The sequence below is a fragment of the Schistocerca cancellata genome, chromosome 3 (assembly GCF_023864275.1).
Source record: "Schistocerca cancellata isolate TAMUIC-IGC-003103 chromosome 3, iqSchCanc2.1, whole genome shotgun sequence".
NCBI classification, from domain to species: Eukaryota; Metazoa; Arthropoda; class Insecta; order Orthoptera; family Acrididae; genus Schistocerca; species Schistocerca cancellata.
This window is the reverse complement of record NC_064628.1, coordinates 343,881,876-343,904,263: the sequence shown is the minus strand read 5'-3', so window position 1 is coordinate 343,904,263 and position 22,388 is coordinate 343,881,876.

Here is a 22,388-nt window from a genome sequence, read left to right as displayed (position 1 = left end):
GTGAGGCAGTAGTGGGGCAGAGGGAGTCCGAGTTGAGACTTCTGCATTTGAGACAATTCCAATTCCGGCACTTACTTCACAGTCAAGGTAAACCTCACAAAATGCCGGCCGGTGTGGCCGAGCGGTTCTAGGCGCTTTAGTCTGGAACCGCGCGACTGCTACGGTCGCAGGTTCGAATCCTGCCTCGGGCATGGATGTGTGTGATGTCCTTAGGTTAGTTAGGTTTAAGTAGTTCTAGGTTCTGGAGAACTGATGACCGCAGATGTTAAGTCCCATAGTGCTCAGAGCCATTTTAACCATTTGAACCGCACATATTCCAGCCTTCGTCTCTGATAAACAGCAGTCAGCATGGCTGCATGAATCACACACCTGCTGCAGATGCCAATATGCACCAATATTCGCTGCATGGACGTTGAGGAGACACTGTCGGTAGCCCCTTGGTTCATCTGGGCGGTCATTTGCTGAACATTCCACACAACCGCCGTGCATGTACGAAGCTACAATGACATCTGACCATGTTTATTGGATGCTTAACTTTTTTGTCAGGATATTTAGTTTTCATTCCTTAGGTAAGACGTATTGTTGAATGATGACACTTTAAGGGACTTTTCATCCAAATACCAGGTGAGGCAGTAGTGGGGCAGAGGGAGTCCGAGTTGAGATTTCTGCATTTGAGACAATTCCAATTCTGGCACTTACTTCACAGTCAATGTAAACCTCACGAAATGCCGGCCGGTGTGGCCGAGCGGTTTTAGGCGCTTCAGCCTGGAACCGCGTGACCGCTACGGTCGCAGGTTCGAATCCTGCCTCGGGCATGGATGTGTGTGATGTCCTTAGGTTAGTTAGGTTTAAGTAGTTCTAGGTTCTAGGGGACTGATGACCTCAGCTGTTAAGTCCCATAGTGCTCAGAGCCATTTTAACCATTTGAACCGCACATATTCCAGCCTTCGTCTCTGATAAACAGCAGTCAGCATGGCTGCATGAATCACACACCTGCTGCAGATGCCAATATGCACCAATATTCGCTGCATGGACGTTGAGGAGACACTGTCGGTAGCCCCTTGGTTCATCTGGGCGGTCATTTGCTGAACATTCCACACAACCGCCGTGCATGTACGAAGCTACAGTGACATCCGACCATGTTTATTGGATGCTTAACTTTTTTGTCAGGATATTTAGTTTTCATTCCTTAGGTAAGACGTATTGTCGAATGATGACACTTTAAGGGACTTTTCATCCAAATACCAGGTGAGGCAGTAGTGGGGCAGAGGGAGTCCGAGTTGAGACTTCTGCATTTGAGACAATTCCAATTCCGGCACTTACTTCACAGTCAAGGTAAACCTCACGAAATGCCGGCCGGTGTGGCCGAGCGGTTCTAGGCGCTTTAGTCTGGAACCGCGCGACTGCTACGGTCGCAGGTTCGAATCCTGCCTCGGGCATGGATGTGTGTGATGTCCTTAGGTTAGTTAGGTTTAAGTAGTTCTAGGTTCTAGGGGACTGATGACCTCAGCTGTTAAGTCCCATAGTGCTCAGAGCCATTTTAACCATTTGAACCGCACATATTCCAGCCTTCGTCTCTGATAAACAGCAGTCAGCATGGCTGCATGAATCACACACCTGCTGCAGATGCCAATATGCACCAATATTCGCTGCATGGACGTTGAGGAGACACTGTCGGTAGCCCCTTGGTTCATCTGGGCGGTCATTTGCTGAACATTCCACACAACCGCCGTGCATGTACGAAGCTACAATGACATCTGACCATGTTTATTGGATGCTTAACTTTTTTGTCAGGATATTTAGTTTTCATTCCTTAGGTAAGACGTATTGTCGAATGATGACACTTTAAGGGACTTTTCATCCAAATACCAGGTGAGGCAGTAGTGGGGCAGAGGGAGTCCGAGTTGAGACTTCTGCATTTGAGACAATTCCAATTCTGGCACTTACTTCACAGTCAAGGTAAACCTCACGAAATGCCGGCCGGTGTGGCCGAGCGGTTCTAGGCGCTTTAGTCAGGAACCGCGCGACCGCTACGGTCGCAGGTTCGAATCCTGCATTGGGCATGGATGTGTGTGATGTCTTTAGGTTAGTTAGGTTTAAGTAGTTCTAGGTTCTGGAGAACTGATGACCGCAGATGTTAAGTCCCATAGTGCTCAGAGCCATTTTAACCATTTGAACCGCACATATTCCAGCCTTCGTCTCTGATAAACAGCAGTCAGCATGGCTGCATGAATCACACACCTGCTGCAGATGCCAATATGCACCAATATTCGCTGCATGGACGTTGAGGAGACACTGTCGGTAGCCCCTTGGTTCATCTGGGCGGTCATTTGCTGAACATTCCACACAACCGCCGTGCATGTACGAAGCTACAGTGACATCCGACCATGTTTATTGGATGCTTAACTTTTTTGTCAGGATATTTAGTTTTCATTCCTTAGGTAAGACATATTGTCGAATGATGACACTTTAAGGGACTTTTCATCCAAATACCAGGTGAGGCAGTAGTGGGGCAGAGGGAGTCCGAGTTGAGACTTCTGCATTTGAGACAATTCCAATTCCGGCACTTACTTCACAGTCAAGGTAAACCTCACGAAATGCCGGCCGGTGTGGCCGAGCGGTTCTAGGCGCTTCAGTCTGCAACCGCGCGACCGCTACGGTCGCAGGTTCGAATCCTGCCTCGGGCATGGATGTGTGTGATGTCTTTAGGTCAGTTAGGTTTAAGTAGTTCTAGGTTCTGGAGGACTGATGACCGCAGATGTTAAGTCCCATAGTGCTGAGAGCCATTTTTTTAACCTCCCGAAATCCTCGACGAAATGCGGAATGGTAACAATTTTCAGTTTAATTCTGTGACGAGATGGCCCAGACAAAACTTTAACCTAGTGTGTGCAAAGGAGTGTTTGATTACCTGCATTTATAACAACTTCGAAGGCTTGCTCGATACATGCAGTGTGCACTGTCCGGCCAAAAATGTTCCAAGACTGATTTTATTCATGGTGTATAAGCGACGTAAGCGCAGTAACTACGGTGGCAGCTTGAAGTAACAAATGTAAACAACAAACACTGATAAGCCAAAACATTATGGCCATTGCCCACCGCGACGCTGGATACCGCCTGGTGGCGTTGCGGGCACATGACGCGGTGAGAAAAGTATGTAAGCGGAGCAGACACGGACGGGAGATCATCCTAGCTAATATATGGGTTGCAAGTGGGAAAATCCATTCAGATAAACGACTTTCACAAACGGGAAGAATATTATTACGAAGAGCCTGTGAACAAATATCTCGGAAACGGCAAATCTGTTGCGAGTGTACACGTGATACTGTCGTGAGCATCTACGGAATGAGGTAGGACAGTGGAACTACCACTACGGGCTGAATCGTTGGAAGTCCACGACTCTTCACAGAATGTGGGCATCGGAGGCTTGTCTGCGCTGTAAAGTAGGGTGGATGATAGCCTGCGGCATCTCTGCCGAAGGAGCATAACGCTGTTGCACAGTGTTTCGGAGCACACCGTTCGTTGCACATTGTTGAACATGTAGCTCCGCAGAAGACCACCCCCCAAAGTGTTCACATGTTTACCCAACGATATCGTCCATTCCGATTGGCAGTGGGCAAGGGACCACAGGGTGTCAACAGTCGATCAATGAAAACGTGACCGCTCTTCCCGGCTATCGCCTTTTTCCAACACTAGGTTGCTGGACGACTCAAGAAGCAGCTTCATAGAGGCGAACGGCGGCTCTAAACGCGCAGCCCGCCACGGACGCAGGCTGGTGGCAACAGGATTACGCTTTGGTAGACATTCTCCTGCGCTTGCATGGGATCCGAGGTAGTAATAGAAGACACGCTGATAGCTGTGAACCACTTGCATCGCTTCATGCTTGGCGCATTCCCTGACGGCGATGTCATCTTTCTGCAGCGTAATTCTCCTTGTGTCTTGGACAGAAACGTGCTACAGTGGTGTGAGGAGCATTACCGTGAACTCACACTGATATCTTGGAGATCAGGTTCGCCTGAGGTAAATCCTGTGGAACCCATCTGGGTCGCTGTCGGGTGCTATCACCGCGTACACAAATCAACGGCACGAATTACATGGCCTGTGCGTAGTCAACAATGCCTCATACACTATGTGATCAAAAGTAGCCGGACACCTGGCTGAAAATCACTTACAAGTTCGTGGCGCCCTCCATCGGTATTGCTGGAATTCATTATGGTGTTGGCCCACCATTAGCCTTGAGGACAGCTTCCACTCTCGCAGGCATACATTCAATCAGGTGCTGGAAGGTTACTTGGGGAATGGTAGCCCATTCTTCACAGAGTGCTGCACTGAGAAGAGGTATCGATGTCGGTCAGCGAGGTCTGGCACGAAGTCGGCGTTCCAAAACATCCCAAAGATGTTCTGTAGGATTCAGCTCAGGACTCTGTGCAGGCCAGTCCACTACAGGCATGCTATTGTCGTGTAACCACTCCGCCACAGGCCGTGCATTATAAACAGGTGCCCGAAAGTGTTGAAAGATGCAACCGCCAACCCTGAATTGCTCTTCAACAATGGGAAGCACGAAGATGCTTATACCATCAATGTGGGCCTGTGCTGTGATAGTACTACGCAAAACCACAATGGGTGCAAGCCCCCTACATGAAAAACACGACCACACCATAACACCACCGCCTCCGAATTTTACTGTTGGCACTACACATGTTGGCAAACGACATTCACCGGGCAATCGTCATACCCTGCCATCGGATCGCCACTTTGTATACCGTGATTCGTCACTTTACACAACGTTTTCCACTGTTCAGTTGTCCAGCGTGTACGCTCCTTACACCAAGCGAGGCGTCGTTTAGCATTAACCGGCGTGATGTGTGGCTTATGAGCAGCCGCTCGACCAGGAAATCCAAGTTTTCTCACGTCTCGCCTAACTGTCATAGTACTTGCAGTGGATCCTGATGCAGTATGGAATTCTGTGTGACGGTCTGGATAGATGTATGCCTATTATCCATTACGACTCTCTTCAACTGTCAGTGGTCTCTGTCAGTCAACAGACGAGGTCTGTCTGTACGCTTTTGTGCTGTACGTGTCCCTTCACGTTTCCACTTCACTATCACATCCGAAACAGTGGACCTAGGGATGTTTAGGAGTGCGGAAATCTCGTGTACAGACGTATGACACAAGTGACACCAAATCACCTTACCACGTTCGAACACCGTCAGTTCCGTGGAGCGCCCACTCTGCTCTCTCACGATGTCTAATGACGACTGACGACGCTGATATGGAGTACCTGGCAGTAGGTAGCAGTACAATACACCTAATACGAAAAACGTATGTTTTGGGAATGTCCGGATACTTTTGATCACATAGTGTACCTCCACAAACCTACCAGGTAGCTGTCGCGATACGCAGAATCAGTGATGTATTTCGCTCCAAAGATGGACAAACAAGCTATTAAGCAGGTGGTTATAGTGTTTCGGCTCATCAGCGCATGTGTGCAGTGTGAGCAGATGTTTGAAGTAGTGGACGTGTGGTCATAGTGTGTCAGTGGTCTTATGTGTAAAATCATAATGTAGTATCTCTAAAGCAAGTGTTCAAGACATTCTCCTGAATCTTTTGAAGAGGGGAAAAGTGTGTGCAGTTCGGTCCGCACATCTTGACTCCTGGACAAAAACAAGACGCTTGCCGCGACTTGATTGAAATGCAAAACGTAGACAGTTCTTTCCTGGAAAATATCATAATGGGTGACGCGACTTCTGTTATCAATATGAATCTCTGACAAAATGACGAAGTGAAGAAATTCACATGAAGGGTCAACATTATGACGACATAACTGACAGTCAAGCCAGTGCGACAACGAGTCGAGAAACACCCGAAACAAGAATGTTTCTGATAGTTTGAACGTTCTGTAATCACCGTCTGAATGATCCTCTGTTGTTTATTAATCCACTGTCAAAACCTCTTAGTGCTGACAGAGCACATACCTCGCTGTCGATCGCAGGTATGTTGTTGACTTTATGTAATGAAGCGCAATGTTAATTATCCACTGTAATTTGTAAAGCCGACTGCGAGCAACACACGAATACTATGCTTACAGAGGAGGTTTCTCAGCTCGAACAGGAATTCCTTGTTCCACTGCATTTAGAAGCTTTCTTACCACTGTGATTAGGATGAAAGTTTTCGACTGTGTTTCTCTTAGTTTACCTACTATCGAACTTTAAAAATGTACACGAGTTTGATCAACAAAGTATGCAGAATCACAATAGACATATTTTATGAAAGCAGTATCTAGACAATCCTCAGATTGTCTAGCTGCAGTAGACACCAACTGAGCTGCAACAACAAATGCCGTTTGAATTACATTCTTAAATTCAGAAACATGTGCGGGAGTATCGTATCCAGGCGACTGCCAGTAATAATCCAACATAGGCTGATACATGGGAACAGACACTTGGTAGCGAATAATAGAATACATTTTCATTACGAACAATCTATTTCCTAATTTAGTTTCCAAGTCACTGCAGAGAGTTCTCTTAGAGTTGGTCATCCTTCTTGTATATACTGTTGAAAGAAATATACATCCACAGATTGTACGTACTGCCTTGCTCTAGCCGGAATGAGCAGCCATTCACTGTCCTTACCCGCAAATGAATTATTTACTATTTTTGTGGCCTTGTGAGCACTCGAAGAATCGCAGAGTAGTATGTACTTCTGGTTATTTGTACAGTGTCTATAACAACATTCGCGAAAAATGGTTTTAAATCGTCTTTCGACATTTTCCAACTTGTGCTAGCCTCCAAATGTATGCTCTGTAGAAGATTTTCCTCAGTAGCCTTTTTAACTGCCTGACCGATAGTTTCTCCCTGAAGAGTAAGTCCAACATCTATTTTATAACTAGGAGTTGTATTGTGTGCAGACTGGACCAAGGCAACTGCTGATTTTTCCCATTTCGTAGACAACGCCCCACCAGAAGTAGTTCATAATTAAACCCACTTTGATCAGTGTTACAAATTCAGTGTGGATGCATTTCGAAATTTGCGGATGCGTTGCTTACGTCTTCGACAAGACGGACCCCACACTGGCGAATACTTTTGGTCTTCCTGTACATCACTGGCTGTCATGCAACCAGTGATGTGCCTATGGCACATTCCGTATTTTTCTCGAGAGGTGCTATGAAAGCCACAGAACATTTAAAATTTGTGTGCCCCATTTCTGTTGGTTTTTGCATTGCCCAAAATTCCAGGTGCCTGTAATAGACACATTTTCCTTCAATACTTACTACGTCATGTTGGGACAGAATGTATTGTTTTATCTCCCTTCTTTGACTGCCTTATTTCCTCGAAATGAATGTTCATTACATCTTTTTCTCTACATACTCAAATATTACTTTGATGTTCGATGTGCTTTTTTATAGATGGATGTCTCTTCGAAAACGACCTATAGTCACAACTTTTTGTGGAGATATATACACTACTGGCCATTAAAATTGATACACCACGAAGATGACGTGCTACAGACGCGAAATTTAACCGACAGGAAGAAGATGCTGTGATATGCAAATGATTAGCTTTTCAGAGCATTCACACATGTTTGGCGCCGGTGGCGACACCTGCAACGTGCTGACATGAGGAAAGTTTCCAACCGATTTCTCATACACAAACAGCAGTTGACCGGCGTTGCCTGGTGAAACGTTGTTGTGATTCCTCGTGTAAGGAGGAGAAATGCGTACCATCACGTTTCCGACTTTGATAAAGGTCGGATTGTAGCCTATCGCGATTGCAGTTTATCGTATAGCGACATTGCTGCTCGCGTTGGTCGAGATCCAATGGCTGTTAGCAGAATATGGAATCGCTGGGTTCAGGAGGGTAATACGGAACGCCGTGCTGGATCCCAACGGCCTCGTATCACTAGCAGTCGAGATGACAGGCATCTTATCCGCAAGGCTGTAACGGATCGTGACGTCACGTCTCGATCCCTGAGTCAACAGATGGGGACGTCTGCAAGACAACAACCATCTGCACGAACAGTTCGACGACGTATGCAGCAGCATGGACTATCAGCTCGGAGACCATGACTGCGGTTACCCTTGACGCTGCATCACAGACAGGAGCGCCTGCGATGGTGTACTCAACGACGAACCTGGGTGCACGAATGGCAAAACGTCATTTTTTCGGATGAATCCAGGTTCTGTTTACAGCATCATGATGGTCGCATCCGTGTATGGCGACATCGCGGTGAACGCACATTGGAAGCGTGTATTCGTCATCGCCATACTGGCCTATCAACCGGCGTTATGGTATGGGGTGCCATTGGTTACCCGTCTCTGTGACCTCGTGTTCGCATTGACGGTACTTTGAACAGTGCACGTTAAATTTCAGATGTGTTACGACCCGTGGCTCTACCCTTCGATCCCTGCGAAACCGTACATTTCAGCAGGATATGCACGACCGCATGTTGCAGGTCCTGTACGGGCCTTTCTGGATACAGAAAATGTTCGACTGCTGCCCTGGCCAGCACATTCTCCATATCTCTCACCAATTTTCGTCTGGTCAATGGTGGCCGAGCAACTGGCTCGTCACAATACGCCAGTCACTAATCTTGATGAACTGTGGTATCGTGTTGAAGATGCATGGGCAGCTGTACCTGTAAACGCCATCCAAGCTGTGTTTGACTCAATGCCCAGGCGTATCAAGGCCGTTATTAAGGCCAGAGGTGGTTGTTCTGGGTACTGATTTCTCAGGATCTATGCACCCAAATTGCGTGAAAATGTAATCACATGTCAGTTCTAGTATAATATATTTGTCCAATGAATACCCGTTTATCATCTGCATTTCTTCTTGGTGTAGCAATTTTAATGGCCAGTAGTGTAGTAATCATCAAATACATGCAAGATCCTCTTCCGGAAATGTTGTTAAAATAGAAACAGTATTGGATTTGTTTTCTGGTGAAGGTTCACAGTCACTAGAACTGCTAGCTCCTGTTTTGAGGAGTACAGCTTCCGCCACTGTTTCTAGCACTACAATCGTGAACACCATTAATAGCGTTATTGTCTATAAATTCCATTTCTTCAACCACTGATCTCTCCAGTGTAGCTTCAGTTGAGAAATCTTATGAATATTCGTGTTTCTGAATAATCAGGTCCTATAACAAAAATCTGAAAGTGTTATTGTACTGTCCTACACCTTCTTGACATGGATGTCACAATATTTAAAAGGCTAGAAACATGAGTAGTTTCGTTCATTATTGCTGTATATGTGCGACAGTACTAAGACCCATCTAGGAAAGACGTCAACTGTTGTTAAGGTAACGGATTGGCTGGTGTCCCCCACCCCCCCATCCTCAAATGTGAGATAGCTTCTTGTACAAACGTTGAGATAGAAATCCCTGTTCGAGAGACGTCCCTTGCTAGTGGAAAGGATACACTCGTAAGTCAAAACATTATGCCCACTGCCCACCTTGACGTTGTTGGATGCCGCATTGTGGTGTTGCGGGCACGGGACGTGGCAACAAAAGTATGTAGGCGGAGCAGACACGAACATGGGTTCACCCTAGCGAAGACATGGGCTGCAAATTGGGAAATCCATTGAGATAAGCGACTTTACCATCGTTATTCTCTAACCCTCCAACAGAGAAAAATTACAAACCATAAAAGTTCATCTGATTTAGAAGTCACCTAGGCACCGATGCTAGCGCAATGACGCTATCTCGAGACCATATCAGAGGTTCTGCGATATATCCACTGAGTTATAGGCGATGACTGATTGAGAAGGAACTACGGTAGTAGTATATGATTGTGCAGATTGAGGTCATAAGAAAATGTACACTAGCTTCTCAGATCTCTAGTGTTACGTTGTCCGCTAGAAATGATGTCCATGATTTGGAATCAGGTCTTTCCATTCAAGCACATACCTGTGTTGGATCCTATTGACAATTCCTTTAATGATTACAACCACTACTCAATCATATTTCTGGCACTGTCATATCTCGAAACGAGTCACCTTTCCAGAACCTGCTGCGGTGTGGTCCAGTGCGGAGAAAGGGATTTCACAATGCTCCCCAGAGTAGTGCAGCGTGCAGCCATCCAAGCATTCTTAACAGTATACCCAGTCCCTCACCGAATTTCCACCTGAAACTGCTGCTGCCTGTATGGCACGATCCTAGTAAATATACAGGCACCACAGAGGCCATTTTAAAGTTTGATCACCTATACTCTAGGTGAATGATCGTATCCCACAGACTATACTAAATCGCATGAGACGCTCCCTCTGGTCCTGTTTAGTTGTTTCAAACACTGTTTTGTAACACGCTTTTGTACGATGCCAAACATTTACTTTTTTCTGCCACGACACCGAGATCTGTGCCAGTTTCTAAACTGACGTTAAGAAGTTCTGATCAACGGCCGTTCACAGGAAACTAGATGTTGCATGGTGTAAATCATATTCTTATGGCGGTTACCATAACATGCCACTCATAAGCTGATTTTAAATAAAAGACACTTACAACATAAGCAAACTGGAAGAGTTTTACGGCGTTGGCATATATTTCCAAACTACAGTCAAAAGGTGACTCACGAGCTCTACATTTAGACTCGTCTCTCACATTTTGACTCATGGAATTGCTCATTGCTCTGCGTTCCCTTCGACTGATTCCTCATATTTCACTCATGTACGTGATCAGTGTTTCGGCGCTGACCACCCCAGAAGGTGCTGTCCATCCACCAAAACTTTTTCCCCAACTCAAACAAGCGATATCAGTCAATCATTATGTGGTAACCAACAGCGTGCCAGTGCATGGATGAGATGGAAAAGACACCATCAATGTACTCTAATAATGAGCATCACAGTTGATAGCGTGAACAATTTTACAGTAACTTCAACACTGGCCAATGATGTGACAGCATGTTTCTCCAATTTCAGTATCATATTCATCATTTAGTTGTCAGTGCAATATGTTAATCAGTGTAAAATAACCGCTGAAAGTCTCGTCTGCAGAAGGAAAAAAAAGGGCTGACGGTGCTCCAATACCGACGACATCAGTAATTTGGCGGGTAAATTCGATAAGAGCCAATTATAATGCTCAATTCATTCACATTCTTTGTGCTGGGATATAGGAGCCTCTACTTAGCGGTGAGAACATTTGCATATGTTGAGAGCAGGAGAGGTATCACATTCGGAGGGCTGGAAAGAGTGCATTCGATGTTATTTTCGTAAACAGATTCTGTTAGGGCAAGAATTTCCGTGCATACAAGCTGAGACATCAAGAAAGCGAGCGTTAACTACACTCCTGGAAATGGAAAAAAGAACACATTCACACCGGTGTGTCAGACCCACCATACTTGCTCCGGACACTGCGAGAGGGCTGTACAAGCAATGATCACACGCACGGCACAGCGAACACACCAGGAACCGCGGTGTTGGCCGTCGAATGGCGCTAGCTGCGCAGCATTTGTGCACCGCCGCCGTCAGTGTCAGCCAGTTTGCCGTGGCATACGGAGCTCCATCGCAGTCTTTAACACTGGTAGCATGCCGCGACAGCGTGGACGTGAACCGTATGTGCAGTTGACGGACTTTGAGCGAGGGCGTATAGTGGGCATGCGGGAGGCCGGGTGGACGTACCGCCGAATTGCTCAACACGTGGGGCGTGGGGTCTCCACAGTACATCGATGTTGTCGCCAGTGGTCGGCGGAAGGTGCACCTGCCCGTCGACCTGGGACCGGACCACAGCGACGCACGGATGCACGCCAAGACCGTAGGATCCTACGCAGTGCCGTAGGGGACCGCACCGCCACTTCCCAGCAAATTAGGGACACTGTTGCTCCTGGGGTATCGGCGAGGACCATTCGCAACCGTCTCCATGAAGCTGGGCTACGGTCCCGCACACCGTTAGGCCGTCTTCCGCTCACGCCCCAACATCGTGCAGCCCGCCTCCAGTGGTGTCGCGACAGGCGTGAATGGAGGGACGAATGGAGACGTGTCGTCTTCAGCGATGAGAGTCGCTTCTGCCTTGGTGCCAATGATGGTCGTATGCGTGTTTGGCGCCGTGCAGGTGAGCGCCACAATCAGGACTGCATACGACCGAGGCACACAGGGCCAACACCCGGCATCATGGTGTGGGGAGCGATCTCCTACACTGGCCGTACACCACTGGTGATCGTCGAGGGGACACTGAATAGTGCACGGTACATCCAAACCGTCATCGAACCCATCGTTCTACCATTCCTAGACCGGCAAGGGAACTTGCTGTTCCAACAGGACAATGCACGTCCGCATGTATCCCGTGCCACCCAACGTGCTCTAGAAGGTGTAAGTCAACTACCCTGGCCAGCAAGATCTCCGGATCTGTCCCCCATTGAGCATGTTTGGGACTGGATGAAGCGTCGTCTCACACGGTCTGCACGTCCAGCACGAACGCTGGTCCAACTGAGGCGCCAGGTGGAAATGGCATGGCAAGCCGTTCCACAGGACTACATCCAGCATCTCTACGATCGTCTCCATGGGAGAATAGCAGCCTGCATTGCTGCGAAAGGTGGATATACACTGTACTAGTGCCGACATTGTGCATGCTCTGTTGCCTGTGTCTATGTGCCTGTGGTTCTGTCAGTGTGATCATGTGATGTATCTGACCCCAGGAATGTGTCAATAAAGTTTCCCCTTCCTGGGACAATGAATTCACGGTGTTCTTATTTCAATTTCCAGGAGTGTATTTTGTTTATTTGCAACTTTTAGAATACTTTATAATTACATGTAATAACACTTGATTGCCAATTACTCTTTCCAGCATCTCTAAAATAGTCTTTACAGTCAGATGTATAGTCTTTGATAAGTCGATTTCTTTTACCGAAAGATTTTACATCCCTGATCGAATCTTTGTGTCAAACACCTTGGCATAAAGCACCAAATATAATATTATGTGAATCATTTTCAATAACCATAAAGTCTCACTGATCACAGTCTTGCAAGTAGTTATGAAGGACAAGTCATAATAATTGCTTTCACAGTTACCACTTTAGGCGTTCTAATCCAGTTGCCGATTCCATATTTGATTGCCAAAATACCGTATTTATTTTTTGTTTAATCTGTTTTCCCCGACAAAAACGGTAATTAAAAATAGCTTCATACGGCGTTCGTGCATCCTTTAATATGCCTGAGAATGGTCGCATGATATCAGAAGTCAGTGAGATAGCCTCCACTGCACAAACAACGTATGCCAGCATATGTAAAAGTACATTACGATACATTTGCCACTGATGGCTTCCACACAGTTTGAGAACTGCCATTGCATTGGAAATTCATGGATAGTACATAACCAGTCACTGATTGTTGTTTCTTGAAGGAATACATGTCTTATGGAAAATGCTACAAATGGCAGAGTCGCCATAACAGTAATTAAACTTCATCATTTGCTGAGAGTCCCCATAAGAAAACTGCTTTCAAGTTGTAACTTTTCCCTAACATAAGGCTGTTTGCAGAGACTAGTAGAGATATGTATACAAATACATCACAAATATATGTGCTAGCGGCTACCTTAAACAAATATTCTGGCAATAAATACGCAACTGACCTACCTAATAAAATGTGATGTTATTTGTTGTTGGGCTGCATTAACGTGAAATACAATTCGTCTGTGTGTTGATAAAGTGTTCCACAGTATATCCTCTGCAGGCCTCTTCATCTCTACATAACTACTGCATCCTACATCCATTCTAATCTACTTACTGTTGTTAAGCCTAGGTCTCACTTTACCATTTAGCGTCCATTCCGTACCTCTTCTTTAGTTACACGAGCCTCTTATCTAATCTTCAGCATTATTATTTATCAACACGTTTCGAAAGCGTCCATTGTCTTCTTGACAGAACTGTTCATCGTCCACGTTTCACTTACATACAACGCTACACTCCACACAAATACCTTTGTAAAATAGCACCCAACCATTAGAATTTATATTCGATGTCAACAAATTTTCTTTTTCAGAACGCTATTCTTGCTATTGACAGTCTTCATCTTATGTCCTCTCTACTTTTGCGTTCTCAATTACTGCTTCCCTTTCAAGTCATTGAAGTCTTAGAAAGGCAGTTTGGTTTCTGTACAAGTTGTTGATAATCTTGTGTCCCTGTGTTTTATCGATGACATCTCTAGGGCTTCAAAGGATGTTTTTCAATAAGACTGTCGAAACCTTTCTCTAAGCATGCAAATGCTATAAACACAGTTTTGCAGTTCTTCAGTCTGTCTACTTAGCTAAGTGGTAGGATTGGTATTGCCTTGCGTGTTCAGACATGTCACAGGAATCTACACTGTGCTTAGTTAGTTTGTATAACCCTTCCCCTCTCCTCTCTACATATTCCTTCCCCTTTCTAGCCTTCTCTTACTTGCTTAGTTCTGGCTTGCCAAATGAGTTCTTGACAGTTGCTTCAACTTTGAGCAAAGTTTTCTTTCTTCTTTCTCATTTTCATTCTCCTATGTTTTCCAAGTGCAAAATCGCGCTGCGGTTTTGGGCTCACTGTCAACGTCATGTTAGGACATTTATATTTCCAATGGCCTACTTTATTTGCTACATTTTTATAATTTTTCCCTCTTGTCAATTAAATTTAATATATCACGTTTTATCCAACGATTTCTACTGTATCTCTTTCCCGTTCACATACTCTGCTGCATTCGCCACTTCGTCTCTCAAAGGTATCCATTCGTATTCTAGCGGATTCCTTCCTCTGTTTCAGTCAGTCGTTGCATTACGGTAACTTTAAGATTATCGAAAAACTGTGGGTCTCGACTTATTCAAGTTCCATCTACTTAATTTGCTACCGTTTACTGTCTCTTTAGTTGTAAACTGCAGCTCGTAACCAATTAATTATTGTCAGTTTGCGTCTGCAACGGAAAATGTCTTACAATTTAAAATCTGGTTTCGAAAACTCCGTTCCCAATATGCATTATTCTTTCATGATTCATTCCATCATCGCCAGCAAGGTGCTGGCGATTATTACATTATGCTCTGTGCGAAATTCTGTCAGGTGGCTTACACTTTCATCCCTTCCCCCAAGCCTTTGTGTTCTTACTGTTTTCCTGTACCTGCTACCGTATCACATTTTAAATTTTTGTCTCGCTTAACTATCTGAATAATCTCTTTTATCGCACATTGTTTCAGTGTGTTAGGAGATAGTGAACAATCATGAACGGGTAGTCATGAAATCTGTTTATGGTGAAATGAGAAAACATGAATAATGAAATATGCGAAAGAGTACATTGTACGGAAAAGGAGAAATTGGTATGTCTTTACCCAACTTCGCCTTTCCTTCATGTAGGTGTAAGATATAGTTAATCAAACGCACCGGGCGTTTCAGTGGGTCCCGCCCCCTACCTCAGTGGCTGTCCGTCATTGGCTACCGCTAGCGTCTGCCGCTTCCAGATGAGAACGCCAATTCCGCGAGCCGCCGCGTCAAAGCGGAAAACGCTTGCCGCTGCCGTTGCCACACGCCGCGCTGTAGTGGGAATCGGCCTTTCAGTTGTCGAGCGCCACACTACTCAGAGATCTGGTCTCATATTGGGATCTGGCCGCAGTGCCGCAGTGCTATAGTCACATTCAGTTACCACTGCAGTGGTAGGTTTCCATTATTGTTGGTAACTATGGAAACAATAGATCAGTCGGTTGTTGGAAAACAGTCGACTTATTCAGTTGTAGCTTTATGCAGGGTGTTACAAAAAGGTACGGCCAAACTTCCAGGAAACATTCCTCACATACAAATAAAGAAAAGATGTTATGTGGACATGTGTCCGGAAACGCTTAATTTCCATGTTAGAGCTCATTTTAGTTTCGTCAGTATGTACTGTACTTCCTCGATTCACCGCCAGTTGGCCCAATTGAAGGAAGGTAATGTTGACTTCGGTGCTTGTGTTGACATGAGCTACAGTACTAGCATCAAGCACATCAGTACGTAGCATCAACAGGTTAGTGTTCATTACGAACGTGATTTTACAGTCAGTGCAATGTTTACAAATGCGGAGTTGGCAGATGCCCATTTGATGTATGGATTAGCACGGGGCAATAGCCGTGGAGCGCTACGTTTGTATCGAGACAGATTTCCAGAACAAAGATGTCCCGACAGGAAGACGTTCGAAGCAATTGATCGGCGTCTTAGGGAGCACGGAACATTCCAGCCTATGACTAGCGACTGGGGAAGACCTAGAACGACCAGGACACCTGCAATGGACGAGGCAATTCTTCGTGCAGTTGACTATAACCCTAATGTCAGCGTCAGAGAAGTTGCTGCTGTACAAGGTAACGTTGACCACGTCACTGTATGGAGAGTGCTATGGGAGAACCAGTTGTTTCTGTACCATGTACAGCGTGTGCAGGCACTATCAGCAGCTGATTGGCCTCCACGGGTACACTTCTGCGAATGGTTCATCCAACAGTGTGTCAATCCTCATTTCAGTGCAAATGTTCTCTTTGCGGATGAGGCTTAATTCCAACGTGATGAAATGGTAAATTTTCACAATCAACATGTGTGGGCTGACGAGAATCCGCACGCAATTGTGCAATCACGTCATCAACATAGATTTTCTGTGAACGTTTGGGCAGGCATTGTTGGTGATGTCTTGATAGGGCCCCACGTTCTTCCCCCTCTTCGCACCGGCTACTGCCCTGGTACTGGCAGCGGCAGGACGCTGACGTAGAGCGTGCGCTCTCTCTGCTTGTTTTCACTTCAAAAGAAAGATAGAAATAAGTAACTCTGTCAGTAAGCAAAACACTGCAATTGTTGTGTCGACTGTTTTCATACAGTTTGCTCCCACAGACTGGTTTCATTCAAAGTTAATGAATGTATAATAGTCCAAATGTAATAAACTGCATCCAGCTGAGTCGCTTGCTTCCTTTCCATTCTGTTGCTCCCATAGACTGGTATCATTCAACATGACGAATGAATAATTCAACCAATATACAGGGTGTTACAAAAAGGTACGGCCAAACTTTCAGGAAACATTCCTCACATACAAAAAAAGAAAATATGTTATGTGGACATGTGTCCGAAAACGCTTACTTTCCATGTTAGAATTCATTTTATTACTTCTCTTCAAATCACATTAATCATGGAATGGAAACACACAGCAACAGAACGTAATAGCGTGACTTCAAACACTTTGTTACAGGAAATCTTCAAAAAACTGTTAGCGAGGATACATGCATCTACCCTCCATCGCATGGAATCCCTGATGCGCTGATGCAGCCCTGGGGAATGGCGTATTGTATCACAGCCGTCCACAATACGAGCACGAAGAGTCTCTACATTTGGTACCGGGGTTGCGTTGACAAGAGCTTTCAAATGCCCCCATAAATGAAAGTCAAGAGGGTTGAGGTCAGGAGTGCGTGGTGGCAATGGAATTGGTCCGCCTCTACCAATCCATCGGTCACCGAATCTGGTGTTGAGAAGCGTACGAAAACTTCGACTGAAATGTGCAGGAGCTCCATCGTGCATGAACCACATGTTGTGTCGTACTTGTAAAGGCACATGTTCTAGCAGCACAGGTAGAGTATCCCGTATGAAATCATGATAACGTGCTCCATTGAGCGTAGGTGGAAGAACATGGGGCCCAATCAAGACATCACCAACAATGCCTGCCCAAACGTTCACAGAAAATCTATGTTGATGACGTGATTGCACAATTGCGTGCGGATTCTCGTCAGCCCACACATGTTGATTGTGAAAATTTACAATTTGATACATACTGACGAAACTAAAATGAGCTCTAACATGGCAATTAAGCGTTTCCGGACACATGTCCACATAACATCTTTTCTTTATTTGTGTGTGAGGAATGTTGCCTGGAAGTTTGGCCGTACCTTTTTGTAACACCCTGTGTAGCTTTGAAAGTAACAGTTTGTTCTTACGCCCATCTATAAGTTGTCACACATAGATCAAACTTAGCAGTCTGAAGTTTGAAAGTAATCGAATAATACCTGTGCTCTATGCACTCGTGGTATTGATTTATACCAGAATTAAACACATCCTACAAGTGAAACTACTCGCACCGGCAACAGCGAAATTCATTAACTTTATTGTATCAGAACTTTTGCATGATTACAGTACCTCTAATTAACGAACATCGTGACTGAATTGTGTTCTGATTAACAAGTACTGTGAAACGCTATTGTTATCGAAGTGGATGACTGTTGGACACGGTACTGTTAATTATGGATCGTCTTAAATGAACTATTCCAGTATCACTGTACATGAATTACTAAATGACTGTGCTAAATGTGAACTGCGTCAAAAATGAAATTTTCACTCTGCAGCGGAGTGTGCGCTGATATTAAAATTCGTGCCAGATTAGAACTACATGACGGAGAGAGACACGAACTACGGACATTTTTGTTTGGCAGACAAGCGCTCTACCGACTGAGCTACGCATGCACCATTCAGGATTCGTCCTCACAGCTGTACTTCTGGCACTACCTTCCAAAATTAACGTACGTTCTCCTGCGAAACTTGCAATATAAGGACTCCTGGGGGAAATGACATTGCGGAGACATGGCTTAGCCAGAGCCTTGGGGATGTTTGCAGAATGAAATTTACACTCTGCGGAGGAGTGTGTGCTGATGCGAAACTTCCTGGCATATTAAAACTGTGCGCCGGACCGCGACTCGAACTCGGAACCTTTACTATTGACAGACAAGCGTTCTACCAACATTTTTTATACACATATATCTCATTTTGTTCGTTATTGTTGGTTGAATGTTTTCGGAGCGGACGTCCAATGACGCTTGTTCAAATTCATCGCTGATCCAGTCACTCAGTTTCTTAAATACAGAGGACAGCTATCCCTCTGACCAAACACGCTGAACTACCGTGCTGGTAACTGAGATACCCAAGCACGACTCAGGATCCGTGCTCACAACTTTACTTCCGCCAGTCCTTCGTAACTGCAAATTTTAGCAGAACTTCCGCGCAGTTTGGATTGCTGGAGACAAGGTAATGGCGGAATTGTAGCTGTGTGGAAAGGTCGTGAGTCATTATTGGGCAGCTCAGTCGGCAAAGAACTTACCCGCGTCCTGTGGACTGTTTCAATCTGCCAGGAATTTTTCGACAAACATGAACAGTTTATTTTGCGCCACAGTGGAATACGTCACCACCGGACAGTTATTGTTGAGCTTTGTGGGAGCTGAATCTGGATAGCTTAATGATTTTTGGTAGTGTGTAAATTGATCACAGTACTTAAAAAGTGAACTTGACAAGGAATAAAAGTGTATGTATATTAATGAAATACATATGTTGGAGCCATTCCATACTTCTTTCGACTTTCAGCTTAGTGATAGTCATGATTGCTGCTACCGAAGAGAAGGTACGAAAACCAAGTCAGTTCTGCCATATCGTGCCATACAGGACCGAGAAGCAGACAGCGTTTCAGGGCAAACTTTGTCCCTTTTGGCGGAAAACTGTCCATAAAACTAAACTCCGTCTGAACAGGCCATGAAGGCCCAACCGTACCAACCGGCCACCGTGTCGTCCTCAGCCCACAGTGAAACGTCCCCTTAGAACATTTATACAAGGCTGAGCTTATACTGACAGACTGTGCTTAACCTGACACACACTATTTTTAGCGCAACGCAATCTGACTATCAAAGATCCCTGCAAAAGAATGGCCCTGAGTAACATTAAACTACACCTTTCACAAATCACTTACCTCACAAAAATCTCCGTTACTCTAACTACTGCAATACGGCGAGCGCCACTACTGCCAGCTAAATAAAAGATTCAAACTACGGAAGCACTAACTACTGATAGGGATAGTTAGCAAATGAAAGATTTTAATAGAGAACAAACAATGTATTTACCTTAATATCATCACAAGTCATAATATATGTAATTTCAAAACTCCGCCATCTCTCTCCTCACATCCACCACTGCTGGCGGCTCACCTCCAACTGCGCAACGCTACGCGGTGTTAACATCCAGCTGCCCCTCTACAATGGCAGACAACAATGCAAACTAGCCACAGACTGCACACAGCACAGCCAGTGATTTCATTTTCATACAGAGAGCGCTACGTGGCGGCGGCGTTACCAATATAAGAACCTAAGCAGCCTACTTACATAGCCCCCATGCTCCCCACAAAAAATTTTTACAAATGGTGTTGGGCACTGGCCAATACAGATTTGAAAAAAATTTTTCACAATTACAGTAACAAAGATATAAAATGCACACACTTATTGATGCAATGTTGGTCAAAAGCTAAAATTTTCTCACAGTCCATAAAGATAGTCCTGATCATTCATCATATAATTACAGTTTCTCATTAGTAAAAGAAATTGCACACAGAAGTAGTGGATTTCCATGCAGTCTTGAAGAAGTAGTGTTGTCCTTCCAACGGAAAGACAGTGCTGACTCTTGACATGCTGACAGGTAATGGGCCACAACAGAGCAAACCCACAGCAGAGTCATTCGACATTTTGAAGAAGATTGGTAGGTAGGTCATCACAGAGCAGACCCACTGCAGTCCTGGTAGAAAGTGTGGACAGGCCCACTGTAGTTCTGGTAGAGATGACCAGCAGCCATCTGTTGTGACTGTGCGGGTGCACAATCACCAGTGAAGAGTCTTGCAGATAATATAGCAAGTTCATAACCACCACTTGTGCACTCACAAAGTTTTTGGAATTGTCCTTAGAACCAGCAATGCTGTTATCCAGTCCCTTGCTGAATTATTAACACACTTGCAAACACTAACAGTCCCTACTTCTCACATATTGTCCATATACTATGACCAACAGAAACGTGTGTAGCGAAATGGAATTTACAAGTTACTTAATTTGATTAACTGGTGTCAATTACAATTTTATAACATAAGAATACAATGACAAAGGTACAAAATACATAATTAAAAACATAACAATACAGATAACATTTGTAGTAATATAGGCTCTACAAAACAATAGAAATAAACATATACATCAGTGTTACAGGAATTATGACATAAGTAAATACATAAAAGATCAGAATAACTTTTGAAACATCAACTTTACACATTAGCATTAAAACAAAACAGAATAAATAATGTCTAAGCATCTTTACAAGGTAAATAACATATTATTGATGCAAATTATTTTTGAGGTTAACAGTATTCCTCATCATAGTTCATGTAGCGGAGTATTAGAAAAATTCTACAACATAAGTCTTATCAGATAAACATATAAAGACAGGAAGAACATAATTACACACGGGTACCCAAACACATAGTGGGATAACACAAAAGGAAAGGACAGGGTTTGTTTCATTGCAGTATTTTGCAAACAAAACTTTCTTTGCTTCTTGGAGATCTCCCTTCATTCATCATTATTCCCAAAAGTCCTATCTAAGCCTGCCTTCTGTATTCTGTTCACATCCTCTGTCAAAAATAGTTTTTCTCCACTGTACAGTATCCTTTTTCTTTGCCCAAACCATTTTCATATAGCTTCTCAATACATTTCTTCCAAGTCATCATAGTTAGTTTCTTATATAGTCTTCACCTCTTAAGCTAACTTAAATCTACTGAGCTCAGATGCTAAACTAAGGGAGGAGGCAATGCAGCAGCATACAACAAATCAACACAAACAGCAATGACAAAAAATGCCAATTTGCAAAGCAAGCAGCAGTAAATATAAATTAACAGATAAAATGCAAAATTACAACTAATATGAGCCAATGTGCAGCAACAAGAAAAGCTTAACAGAGTAATACAAAGTTAAATTCAATAACACTATGCCTGGCAAACAGCAGCAACTTATACCTAAACATGACATAGCTCAAGCAGAAAAAATATTACAGTAAAAACAACAATGCAGAAAAGGGAAATGTCTATTCACATCTTAATGTCTACGTAATTAAAGCGGTGCACCACAGCAACTTATTGTAAAAGGAAATATTATCATGTACTTGAAAAGAAAATTATGTGTTACTGTTACTAGTTCCTTCTTATTGTTCTTTCCTTTCCAAGTGCTCCTTTTTTAAAGAATGTGGATCATAAAATAATTATTTAATAGATCTGTTGACAGATAGTGTTCACATTAGCAAATGCATTTTATTTTATAAAAGCAATGCTGCAACACAGCTGGAAACCAGATATCAAATGAAATAAGCAATTGCACAAACCAAAGCATAAAAATATCATTCAATAGTCATGTGGCATTTCGTAAGTCAGTAGCTCTCAACTCTCGTAGAAAGACACTTGTCATAATCAGGTGTGTAGATGTACGAATATTTCCCATCAATTCATAAGCATTTCAGTAATTAGCACAAAGTACGAGTAATCATATGTTTTCAGGTAACGAGCATGTAATATTTGCGATGCTTTCTACAAAGAAATGTCAATAGCAAGGTTAATGGAAGTAATGAGGGTGTCGCATTTGCAATATTTTCTCTAAAGGAATGTCAATGGCGA